The sequence below is a fragment of the Rhinopithecus roxellana genome, chromosome 1 (genome assembly GCF_007565055.1).
Source record: "Rhinopithecus roxellana isolate Shanxi Qingling chromosome 1, ASM756505v1, whole genome shotgun sequence".
NCBI classification, from domain to species: Eukaryota; Metazoa; Chordata; class Mammalia; order Primates; family Cercopithecidae; genus Rhinopithecus; species Rhinopithecus roxellana.
The window spans coordinates 203332628-203343044 of NC_044549.1; positions in this window are offsets into that span (position 1 = coordinate 203332628).

A 10417-nucleotide genomic window follows, 5' to 3' on the forward strand; every position below is an offset into this window, starting at 1 on the left:
GGCAGAGGCGGGTGGATCACTTCAGGTTAGGAGTTCGAGACCAGGCTGGCCAACATAGTGAAATCCTGTCTGTACTAAAAATACAAAAATTAGCGGTCGTGGTGGTGCACACTTGTAATCCCAGCTACTTGGGAGGCTGAGGTGGAAGGATCACTTGAGTCCAGGAGACAGAGGCTGCAGTGAGCTGGCATCCAGCCACTGCACTGTATTCTGGGCAACGGAGTGAGATGCTGTCTCAAGGGGGAAATGCCCTCTAGTGAAATGAACTATAACTTTCACAGTTATCTTTTTTACTGGGCAGAAATCTTCAAGTTAATATGTAGCTGCACCATGTCTAGGCTCTAATCAAACAGTCAACAGCAAAGTCAAACAGTTACATTGTTCTAGAAAATTAAATAACCCTTGTGCAAGCTTTTAAATAATGCCCCAGTATGACCTTGAAAAGACATGTGGCCCTGATTTTTGCCTGATTGTAAGTTTTGGATAGTTTGGGATAGTTAACACAAGTTTATGTATTCTTCAACCTCTTACCTTCTTCCATTAGTCTTTCCCTGTTTTGGAGTGTGTTAGTACTTCTCAAATTAAACAGTGGATATGCAAAACATAAAATGTAAATCTCTCGAAACTTCTTTTGTTACTAGTTGACAATTCTAATTTCAAGGTGGGGAGAAAAAAGGAAAAGTAAGGGAAGAGATTAAAAGTTTTGAGTTAGGCTGGGCGCGGTAGCTCATGCTGGTAATCCCAGCACTTTGGGAGGCCGAGGAGGGCAGATCACGCGGTCAAGATCTCAAGACCATCCTAACCAGCTAATTTTTTGTATTTTTGGTAGAGATGGGATTTCTCCATGGTGGTCAGGCTGGTCTCCAGCTCCTGACCTCAGGTGATCCCCTCGCCTCGGCCTCCCAAAGTGCTGGGATTACAGGCGTGAGCCACCGCGCCCGGCCTAACCTTCCTAATCTTTTATCACTTCTCTCCTCTGTACTTTTTCTTTCCTTTTTTCCTAAACATCTACTATAATTCCATCTTTTTATATTTTCTTCTTCAAATTGTTGGTGCAGTTGCCAAAACCATAGTAAGCATTTTGTACCCACCCAAGTGACATTAGGATCTGGCTGATTTTATTCTCCCTTTTGCCACTCATCAATGTTTCCAGGATCTTTCAACATTTGAGCTGTTGCTCCTTTAGACTCCTTGATTTCCTGTACTTCTGTCTCTATCTTGCTTGGTTTGGAACGTGCAGAGGCCGGATCTCATTAGCACCAGGGCTTCTAAACGTCCGAGATCTCTTAACTCAGCATTCCCCTTCTCTGACCCAATTGCCTTATCTGTTTTCTCCCAAGCAAACCTGACACAACTTGCTAAATCTGTCCTGGTGCAATGAGTCAGTCCCTATCATTTTACTCACTGCCTCCTGGCTCCACAGGACTCTATCCAGCTTTAGATTCCAAGGTCCACTGCTTTGCGCTGCCCTTGCCAGTTTCCTGGCCTTCCTCGATCCCTTATGCCTGCTCTTCTCTGTATCAATCTCTTCCCAGAGGTTTCCGGGCCTATTCTTGAGACACAGTTGGTCCATATTGTGTCCAGAGATGGAAGAGGCTAATGGAAAAGGCTTATTCTCTTGTTAACGGAATTTTTTGCTGCAAGAAATAGAAAAATACCAATTTGAATTGTTTTTTATTTAATTAAATTAATTAATTAATTTATTTATTTGGACGGAGTCTTGCTCTGTCTCCATGCTGGAGTGCAATGGTGCGATCTGGGCTCACTACGACCTCCGCCTCCCAGGTTCAAGCAATTCCCCTGCCTCAGCCTCCTGAGTAGGTGGGACTACAGGCATGCTCCAATATGCCCAGCCAATTTTTGTATTTTTAGTAGAGATGGGGTTTCACCATGTTGGCCAAGCTGGTCTTGAACTCCTGACCTAAGGTGATCCGCCTGCCTTGGCCTCCCAAAGTGCTGGGATTACAGGTGTGATCCACTGTGTCTGGCCTAAATTGGTTTTTAAAATGTGAAATTTGACTGGTTGCAGTGGCTCACGCCTGTAATCCCAGCACTTTGGGAGGCCGAGGTGGGCAGGTCACAAGGTCAGGAGTTCCAGACCAACCAGGCCAACATGGTGAAATCCCGTCCCTACTAAAAATACAAAAATTTCCGGGAGTGGCGGTGGGCGCCTATAATCCCAGCTACTCGGGAGGCTGAGGCAGGAGAATTGCTTGAACCTGGGAGGCGGAGGTTGCAGTGAGCTGAGATCGTACTACTGCACTCCAGCCTGGGCGACAGAGCAAGACTCCATCTCAGTCAATCAATCAATCAATCAATCAAATGGGAAATTTGTTATTTTATATTACAAGGTAGGGCAGCCTCCATGTGCAGTGTATCAGGGTTGTGTATCCTTCTTTCTGTGATTCTCTTTGTTCTGCCATCATTAATAATGACTGTCATCCTCAGCTGGCAACAAAATGACCACAGTATTTCCTGATACCACATTGAGACACAATCACGTCTAGAGAAGAAGAGGGGCCTTTTCTTTTCTCCCACAAATATAGAACACCTTTCTACCATTGATCTCAGCTAGAAGGCAGAGAAGAAATCTAGAACATCTTTCTCACAAGTCCTTGTAGACGCTTTCACATCTCATTGGTCAGAACCAGGTAATGGGCCCATCTCTGAACAAATCATAGACAATGGAATGGGATCACTGGTATTTCTTTATGATTCATTTTTAAATTTTATTCTTTATTTCTTTTTTTTTTGAGACAGAGTTTCACTCTTGTCACCCAGGCTGGAGTGCAATGGCACGATCTCGGCTCACTGCATCCTCAGTCTCCCGGGTTCAAGCGATTCTCCTGCCTCAGCCTCCTGAGTATCTGGGATTACAGGCACCCGCCACCACACCCGGCTAATTTTGTATTTTTAGTAGAAACGGGGTTTCTCCATGTTGGCCAGGCTGGTCTCGAACTCCCAACCTCAGGTGATCTGCCCACCTCAGCCTCCCAAAGTGCTGGGATTATAGGCGTGAGCCACCGCACCCGGCCTATTCTTTCTTTTAGAGACAGGGTCATTCTGTCATCCAGGCTGGAGTGTAGTGGCATCATCATAGCTCACTGCAGCCTTGAACTCCTGGCTCAAGCAATTCCTCCTTCCCCAGCCTCCCAAGTATTTGAAACTGCAGGTATGCACTACCATGCCTGGCTAATTTTTTAAAATTTCTGTAGAGATGGACGGGAACACCCTCACTATGTTGCCCAGGCTGGTCTTGAACTCCAGGCCTCAAGCAATCCTCTCACCTCGGTCAAAGTGCTGGGATTACAGGCATGAGCATACTATACTCAGAGATTTGTTTAGATCAGTTAGGATTTGCCTCTGGATCTGAGACTTGTGTGGGAGGCTTATACTTGAATAACAAAATTGGACTTCTGCAGGTAATAAAGAAGGAGATTAAGGATGCTGAGTAGGTAATCAGCAGTATCTGCTATAGTGTGAAATGGTGGACCATTGAGAGGAAGACTTTATAAACAGTTTTGAGCTTGAAGGTCGCTAATTTAACCATTAACGGTCTCTTGTAAATTTGACCATGGGAAGTTCTTTTGTTAGTTTGTCGGTTGTTTTTTCAGGGGAGATGGTGAGGATGGGGGAGATTCTTTTTAATTTGTACCTCCTGGCCAGGTGCGGTGGCTCACGCCTGGAATCCCAGCACTTTGGGAGGCCGAGGCGGGCGGATCACAAGGTCAGGAGTTTGAGATCAGCCTGACTAGCATGGTGAAACCACGTCTCTATTAAAAATACAAAATTAGCTGGGTGCAGTGGCTCATGCCTGGAATCCCAGCACTTTGGGAGGCCCAGGCAGGCAAATCACTTGAGGTTAGGAGTTCGATACCAGCCTGACCAACATGGTGAAACTACATCTCTACTAAAAATACAAAAATTAGCCAGGCATGGTGGCGGGTGCCTGTAATCGATCCCAGCTACTTGGGAGGCTGAGGCAGGAGAATCACTGAACCTGGGAGGTGGAGGTTGCAATGAGCCAAGATCTTACCACTGTACTCCAGCCTGGGCGACAAACTTAGATTCTATCTCAAAAAAAAAAAAAAAAAAAAGCCGGGCGCAGTGGCTCAAGCCTGTAATCCCAGCACTTTGGGAGGCCGAGACGGGCGGATCACGAGGTCAGGAGATCGAGACCATCCTGGCTAACATGATGAAACCCCATCTCTACTAAAAAATACAAAAAACTAGCCGGGCGAGGTGGCGGGCGCCTGTAGTCCCAGCTACTCGGGAGGCTGAGGCAGGAGAATGGCATAAACCCGGGAGGCAGAGCTTGCAGTGAGCTGAGATCCGGCCACTGCACTCCAGCCTGGGTGACAGAGCGAGACTCCGTCTCAAAAAAAAAAAAAATTGTAACTCCTGGATTATCCATTTTTGTTTTGACACCCCCAGAATATACTTTCTCCATCTATGTTGAACATATCCAACCTTAGCCTTCCATCTGAAAAAAGGTCCTCTGCTCACCTGCTCTTTTCACCCTAACTACTCCCTCTCTCCTATGCTTCTTCCCGTCTCGCTCTAATCCCATGACTCTGCTTGCACCATTTAGGGGAAAACAGAAATCGTTTAACCTCAGCCAGCTCTTCGCATCATAAACTGACCTGACCATAACTATGTAAGTCTTTTGTCTTGTTCTTCCTTCTTGAAAGCTGTTTCCAGACATCCTGGGGAGTTTCCACAGAGTAAATACTCAAAAGTGTTTACCGAATAAATGCATTTATTCTGTCCCTTCTCCAGCCTTTTTCGACCTCCACCTTTGTGTGGGCGCAAGGAATTTTTACATGTATCTTTGGTCCCCCTTGCTCAGTCTTAAAACAACGGTCTGCACACATTTGTTTCCTATTTTTTAACAGCTTTATCGAGACATAATTTATATAGCTCAATATATGCCATAACATTTACCTGTTTTTAAGTGCACAAATCAATTACAGTTAATTTATAGAATTGTGAAAACAAGAGACAATCCAGTTTTAAAGTGTTTGCATCAACTCCCAAAATATCATCTCCCATCCCCACCTGCAGTCAGTTCCCATCCTCAGCCCCAGGCAGCCATAATCAATTCCCATCCTCAGCCCCAGGCAGCCATAATCAATTCCCATCCTCAGCCGCAGGCAGCCATAATCAATTCCCATCCTCAGCCGCAGGCAGCCATAATCAATTCCCATCCTCAGCCCCAGGCAGCCATAATCAATTCCCATCCTCAGCCGCAGGCAGCCATAATCAATTCCCATCCTCAGCCGCAGGCAGCCATAATCAATTCCCATCCTCAGCCGCAGGCAGCCATAATCAATTCCCATCCTCAGCCCCAGGCAGCCATAATCAATTCCCATCCTCAGCCCCAGGCAGCCATAATCAATTCCCATCCTCAGCCGCAGGCAGCCATAATCAATTCCCATCCTCAGCCGCAGGCAGCCATAATCAATTCCCATCCTCAGCCGCAGGCAGCCATAATCAATTCCCATCCTCAGCCGCAGGCAGCCATAATCAATTCCCATCCTCAGCCGCAGGCAGCCATAATCAATTCCCATCCTCAGCCCCAGGCAGCCATAATCAATTCCCATCCTCAGCCGCAGGCAGCCATCATCTTCTGTCTCTATAGAGCTGCCTTAAAAAAAAATATTTCATGGCCAGGCGCGGTGGCTGAAGCCTGTAATCCCAGCACTTTGGGAGGCCGAGGTCGGCAGATCACGAGGTCAGCAGATCGAGACCATCCTGACTAACCAATGGTGAAACCCCGTCTCTACTAAAAATACAAAAACTAGCCGGGCGAGGTGGCGGGCGCCTGTGGTCCCAGCTACTCGGGAGGCTGAGGCAGGAGAACGGCGGGAACCCGGGAGGCGGAGCTTGCAGTGAGCTGAGATCCGGCCACTGCACTCCAGCCTGGGTGACAGAGCGAGACTCCGTCTCAAAAAAAAAAAAAATTGTAACTCCTGGATTATCCATTTTTGTTTTGACACCCCCAGAATATACTTTCTCCATCTATGTTGAACATATCCAACCTTAGCCTTCCATCTGAAAAAAGGTCCTCTGCTCACCTGCTCTTTTCACCCTAACTACTCCCTCTCTCCTATGCTTCTTCCCGTCTCGCTCTAATCCCATGACTCTGCTTGCACCATTTAGGGGAAAACAGAAATCGTTTAACCTCAGCCAGCTCTTCGCATCATAAACTGACCTGACCATAACTATGTAAGTCTTTTGTCTTGTTCTTCCTTCTTGAAAGCTGTTTCCAGACATCCTGGGGAGTTTCCACAGAGTAAATACTCAAAAGTGTTTACCGAATAAATGCATTTATTCTGTCCCTTCTCCAGCCTTTTTCGACCTCCACCTTTGTGTGGGCGCAAGGAATTTTTACATGTATCTTTGGTCCCCCTTGCTCAGTCTTAAAACAACGGTCTGCACACATTTGTTTCCTATTTTTTAACAGCTTTATCGAGACATAATTTATATAGCTCAATATATGCCATAACATTTACCTGTTTTTAAGTGCACAAATCAATTACAGTTAATTTATAGAATTGTGAAAACAAGAGACAATCCAGTTTTAAAGTGTTTGCATCAACTCCCAAAATATCATCTCCCATCCCCACCTGCAGTCAGTTCCCATCCTCAGCCCCAGGCAGCCATAATCAATTCCCATCCTCAGCCCCAGGCAGCCATAATCAATTCCCATCCTCAGCCGCAGGCAGCCATAATCAATTCCCATCCTCAGCCGCAGGCAGCCATAATCAATTCCCATCCTCAGCCCCAGGCAGCCATAATCAATTCCCATCCTCAGCCGCAGGCAGCCATAATCAATTCCCATCCTCAGCCGCAGGCAGCCATAATCAATTCCCATCCTCAGCCGCAGGCAGCCATAATCAATTCCCATCCTCAGCCCCAGGCAGCCATAATCAATTCCCATCCTCAGCCCCAGGCAGCCATAATCAATTCCCATCCTCAGCCGCAGGCAGCCATAATCAATTCCCATCCTCAGCCGCAGGCAGCCATAATCAATTCCCATCCTCAGCCGCAGGCAGCCATAATCAATTCCCATCCTCAGCCGCAGGCAGCCATAATCAATTCCCATCCTCAGCCGCAGGCAGCCATAATCAATTCCCATCCTCAGCCCCAGGCAGCCATAATCAATTCCCATCCTCAGCCGCAGGCAGCCATCATCTTCTGTCTCTATAGAGCTGCCTTAAAAAAAAATATTTCATGGCCAGGCGCGGTGGCTGAAGCCTGTAATCCCAGCACTTTGGGAGGCCGAGGTCGGCAGATCACGAGGTCAGCAGATCGAGACCATCCTGACTAACCAATGGTGAAACCCCGTCTCTACTAAAAATACAAAAACTAGCCGGGCGAGGTGGCGGGCGCCTGTGGTCCCAGCTACTCGGGAGGCTGAGGCAGGAGAACGGCGGGAACCCGGGAGGCGGAGCTTGCAGTGAGCCGAGATCGGCCACTCACTCCAGCCTGGGCGACAGAGCGAGACTCGTCTCAAAAAGAAAAACAAAACAAAACACGAATTGGGAAGTGTGCTGCAGATGATAATAACATCATTAAAAGGTAACTATTTGATACATATGGGAATTTAGTATATGAGAAAGATGACATTTCAAATCAATAATCTTGACAGGGCGAGGTGGCTGCCCTTTGGGAGGCCCAGGCCGAGGGGGGCGAATCACCTGAGGTCAGGAGTTTGAGACCAGCCTGGCCAACATGGCGAAACCTCGTCTCTACCAAAAATACAGACGTGGTGGCGGCGCCTGTAGTCCCAGCTACTGGAGAGGCTGAGGCAGGAGAATCGCTTGAACCTGGGAGTAGAGCTTGCAGTGAGCCAAGATCGTGTCACTACACTCCAGCCTGGGCAACAGAGTGAGATTCCAGCTCAAAAAAAAGAAAAAAGAAAAAAAAATCTTGTGGGGGAATGTTTTTCAACATATGACAAAAGGTACAGATGTGTAGAGAAAAATATTCATAAATTTTACATTAAAACATTCTACCTGGAAAAAATATCAAACTTTTTTTTTTTTTTTGAGACGGAGTCTCGCTCTGTCGCCCAGGCTGGAGTGCAGTGGCCGGATCTCAGCTCACTGCAAGATCCGCCTCCCGGGTTTACGCCATTCTCCTGCCTCAGCCTCCCGAGTAGCTGGGACTACAGGCGCCCGCCACCTCGTCCGGCTAGTTTTTTGTATTTTTAGTAGAGACGGGGTTTCACCGTGTTAGCCAGGATGGTCTCGATCTCCTGACCTCGTGATCCGCCCGTCTTGGCCTCCCAAAGTGCTGGGATTACAGGCTTGAGCCACCGCGCCCGGCCAATATCAAACTTTTTTAAATGACGAGGTAGAAATATTTGCAACTTATATCATAGACTAAGGACTAATTTCCTAAATAAACAACTTTAATAAACCTGTAAGGAAAAGACCAGCAACCCAACAAAAAAATGAACAAAGGACTTAAGTTATTTAATAAAAAATGGCTCTTGGCCGTGTGAGGTGGCTCACCCCTGTAATCCCAGCAATTTGGGAGTCCAAGGCGGGCAGATCACGAGGTCAAGAGATCCAGACCATCCTGGCCAACCAACATGGTGAAGCCCCGTCTCTACTAAAAATACAAAAATTAGCCTGGCATGGTGGTGTATGCCTGTAGTCCCAGCTACTCAGGCAGCTGAGGTGGGAGAATTGCTTGAATCCAGGGGGTGGAGGTTGCAGTGAGCTGAGATCATGCCACTGCACTCCAGCCTGGCGACAGAGACTCAGTCTTTAAATAAAAAAAAAGGCTCTTAAATGTATGATACTCAGACCCCCTCAAAATAAGAGAAATGCAAATCAAAACTATGAGATACCCTTTTATATTACAAAATTGACAAAACTCAAAAAGTTTGTAACATTCTCCATTGATGAGTATATGGGGGAAATGGGGGTACTCAAATGTATTGCTGATAGTTTAAGTTGGTACAACCTTCATGGTAAGTACTATGCATTGGTAAAACGCACTCCAACCTCATCTCCTACCATTTCTTCTCTTGCACAATTTGTATTAGCCACATTGGCCTCCTGCTCCTCCTCAAATATGCAAGGCACACTCCAGCCCCAGGGCTAGAGCACTTACCCTTCCCTGATAATCCTGAAATGCATACCAATTTTCCCCTACCTCCTTCAGGCCTTTGCTCATCACGTGATCTAGAACAGTGACTCCCATCCCCTCTATCATTCTCCTTTTCACCGTTTTCTTTTGAGCACTTATCATCTGACGACACTATTCTATGCATTATGTCTCTGCTCCCCAACTGTAAACCCAGGACTTTGTTGTATATACTGCTGTAACCCAAACTCCAGAACAGTACAGGTTTAGAATGTAGTAGGTGCTCATTATCTACAAATAATGAATGAATGAATGAACGTCTATTGAAGACAACTTAGTATCTATTAAAACTTAGAATGCACATACTTAGTGATTCCCCTTTAGGCATTTATCTAATAGATATCCTTGCATATGTGCAAAATAGAGAATGTACAAGGTTATTTCCTGTAGCACTGTTTGTAGTCATAAAAGGAGAAAACAACCAGAGGACAATTTTTTTGGGGGGGTGGGGGGAAGGGATTTCACTCCTGTTGCTCAGGATGGAGTGAAATGGTGTGATCTCGGCTCACTGCAACCTCCACCTCCCAGGTTCAAGTGATTCTCCTGCCTCAGCCTCTTGAGTAGCTGGGATTACAGGCATGCACCACCACACCGGCTAATTTTGTATTTTTAGTAGAGATGGGGTTTCTCCAAATTGGTCAGGCTGGTCTCAAACTCCTGACCTCAGGTGATCCGCCCGCCTCGGCCTCCCAAAGTCCTGGGATTACAGGTGTGAGCCACCGCGCCCAGCAACCCAAGGACAAATTTTAAAATAAGTTACCTATAGCCAGGCGCAGTGGCTCGTCTGTAATCCTAGCACTTTGGTAGGCTGAGGTGGATCACTTGAGCCCAGGAGCTCGAGACCAGCCTGGGCAACATGGTGAAACCTTGTCTCTACAAAAAATACAAAAATTAGCCAGGTGTGGTGACAGGCACCTGTACTCTCAGCTACTTGGGAGGCTGAGGGGGGAGACTCACTTGAGCCCAGGAGGTTGAAGCTGTGGTGAGCCGTGATCATGCCACTGCACTCCAGCCTGGGTGACAGAGTGAGACCCTGTCTCAAATAAAAAATAAACTACCTATATCTATACAATAGAATAAAGGAATACTATGTAGATATGGAAAAATCTCTAATTCAGAAAATTATTTGGCTTCCTTTGGCTACTGTATGTATGAGATCAGACTATTTCAAAACTCTGGTGATATCACAAGAATGAGCTCCCTTTTAATGAAGCGCTTAATGGTAAGGAGAGTAGAAGTGAACAGGTAGAAACCA